At 45.0% G+C, this 2,500-nt stretch overlaps 1 protein-coding gene across 1 annotated transcript in view; it reads left to right on the top strand.

The window, feature by feature from the left end:
- The window catches only part of sft2d3 (SFT2 domain containing 3), a 1,554-nt gene extending 1,422 nt beyond the window's left edge, over window positions 1-132 (top strand). Inside the window, exon 1 of the mRNA XM_039815563.1 lies at window positions 1-132. This exon is cut by the window's left edge and continues 1,422 nt beyond it. The gene's annotated coding sequence lies outside the window, so the exon portion shown is untranslated.
- The last annotated feature ends 2,368 nt before the right edge of the window (window positions 133-2,500 follow it).

The raw sequence follows: 2,500 nt of genomic DNA, 5'->3' as shown, positions 1-2,500 counted from the left end.
CACAGGACCAAATCAAGTTTAAGATGATTGAACTGTTTAAATTTTCTCTGATGTATTAATTGATTAATTAATTGATTGTTTGAGAGAGTGAAGAGAATCCCTTTAATAAAGAGAACTAAACATGGCTTCATATATCGGCTGGATTTACTCGAGAGCTCACGCTACACAACTATTATCACCATCTATGGGTCATATGTTTATGGATGGATGGATGAGGAGTAGTTTGGTCTCTAACATGTGGATCAGAGTTCCCCAAAGTCTAAGATGACGTCATCACCTGGCTTGTTTTGCGTGTCTCTGGGTGTATGTGTGTGTCTCTCTGTATGTGTTTGTGTGTGTCTCCTCTCTGTATGTGTTTGTGTGTGTCTCTCTCTCTGTATGTGTCTCTCTCTCTGTGTGTGTTTGTGTGTGTCTCTCTCTCTGTGTGTGTCTCTCTCTCTGTATGTGTTTGTGTGTGTCTCTCTCTCTCTGTGTGTGTCTCTCTCTCTGTGTGTGTTTGTGTGTGTCTCTCTCTGTGTGTGTGTCTCTCTCTGTATGTGTTTGTGTGTGTCTCTCTCTGTATGTGTTTGTGTGTCTCTCTCTCTGTATGTGTTTGTGTGTGTCTCTCTCTGTATGTGTTTGTGTGTGTCTCTCTCTCTGTATGTGTCTCTCTCTGTGTGTGTTTGTGTGTGTCTCTCTGTATGTGTTTGTGTGTGTCTCTCTCTCTGTGTGTGTCTCTCTCTCTGTGTGTGTCTCTCTCTCTGTGTGTTTCTCTCTGTGTGTGTTTGTGTGTGTCTCTCTCTCTGTGTGTGTCTCTCTCTGTGTGTGTCTCTCTGTGTGTGTCTCTCTCTCTGTGTGTGTCTCTCTCTCTGTGTGTGTCTGTGTGTGTCTCTCTCTGTGTGTTTCTCTCTCTCTGTGTGTGTCTCTGTGTGTGTCTCTCTCTCTGTGTGTGTCTCTGTGTGTGTCTCTCTCTGTGTGTGTGCTTCTCTGTGTGTGTTTTGTGTGTCTTTTCTCTGTGTCTCTCTCTGTATGTGTTTGTGTGTGTCTCTCTCTCTGTGTGTGTGTCTCTCTCTCTGTATGTGTTTGTGTGTGTCTCTCTCTGTGTGTGTGTCTCTCTCTCTGTATGTGTTTGTGTGTGTCTCTCTCTCTGTGTGTGTCTCTCTCTCTGTGTGTGTTTGTGTGTGTCTCTCTCTCTGTGTCTCTCTGTATGTGTTTGTGTGTGTCTCTCTCTCTCTGTGTGTGTGTCTCTCTCTGTATGTGTTTGTGTGTGTCTCTCTCTGTGTGTGTCTCTCTCTGTGTGTGTGTGTTTGTGTGTTGTTTCTCTGTGTGTGTCTCTCTGCATGTGTTTGTGTGTGTCTCTTTTGTGTGTGTGTGTCCTCTCTCTGTATGTGTTTGTGTGTGTCTCTTCTCTCTCTGTGTCTCTCTCTGTATGTGTGTTGTGTGTGTCTCTCTCTGTGTGTGTCTCTTCTCTGTGTGTGTTTCTCTCTGTATGTGTTTTCTGTGTGTGTCTCTCTCTTGTATGTGTTTGTGTGTGTGTCTCTCTGTATGTGTTTGTGTGTGTCTCTCTCTCTGTATGTGTTTGTGTGTGTCTCTCTCTCTGTGTGTGTCTCTCTCTGTGTGTGTTTGTGTGTGTCTCTCTCTCTGTGTGTGTCTCTCTCTCTGTATGTGTTTGTGTGTGTCTCTCTCTGTATGTGTTTGTGTGTGTCTCTCTGTATGTGTTTGTGTGTGTCTCTCTCTCTGTGTGTGTCTCTCTCTGTATGTGTTTGTGTGTGTCTCTCTCTCTGTATGTGTTTGTGTGTGTCTCTCTCTCTGTATGTGTTTGTGTGTGTCTCTCTGTATGTGTTTGTGTGTGTCTCTCTCTCTGTATGTGTTTGTGTGTGTCTCTCTCTCTGTATGTGTTTGTGTGTGTCTCTCTCTCTGTGTGTCTCTCTCTCTGTGTGTGTGTCTCTCTCTCTGTGTGTGTGTGTCTCTCTCTCTCTGTGTGTTTGTGTGTGTCTCTCTCTCTGTATGTGTGTGTCTCTCTCTGTGTGTGTTTGTGTGTGTCTCTCTCTCTGTATGTGTGTGTGTCTGTCCGTGTGTCTCAAAGATGTCCAGTGTCCTGTCCCAGACGAGAGAAGACACTAGAACAATATTCATATTTAACGAGCTGACATCACACCAGTTGACCTGATTCATCAGAAACTAAATGCCTCACTCTGATTCATGGACTATTAGAATAGTCGATTAGTGTAAAAGTTAACAATTTATGCAGGGAGGGGGGGGGGCAGCAGCTCAGTCAGTATGGTGGAGGACCGGTAGCTGGAGAGGTGCCAGTTCACCTCCTGGGCACTGCCAAGGTGCCCTGGAGCAAGGCACCAAACCCCCCACTGCTCGGGGCGCCTTTCCATGTGCAGCCCCCCCACTCTGACATCTCTCCATTAGTGCATGTAGAGGTGCTGAGCATGTGTAATAAAATATACATTATTATCATTACTACATTATTCAGCTTTGCAGCTCTGCACTCCACTGTGTAAGAGTTGAA

The sequence above is a fragment of the Perca fluviatilis genome, chromosome 11 (assembly GCF_010015445.1).
Source record: "Perca fluviatilis chromosome 11, GENO_Pfluv_1.0, whole genome shotgun sequence".
NCBI classification, from domain to species: Eukaryota; Metazoa; Chordata; class Actinopteri; order Perciformes; family Percidae; genus Perca; species Perca fluviatilis.
Note: the sequence above shows the minus strand (reverse complement) of the source record. Positions and strands in the feature narration are given on the sequence as shown.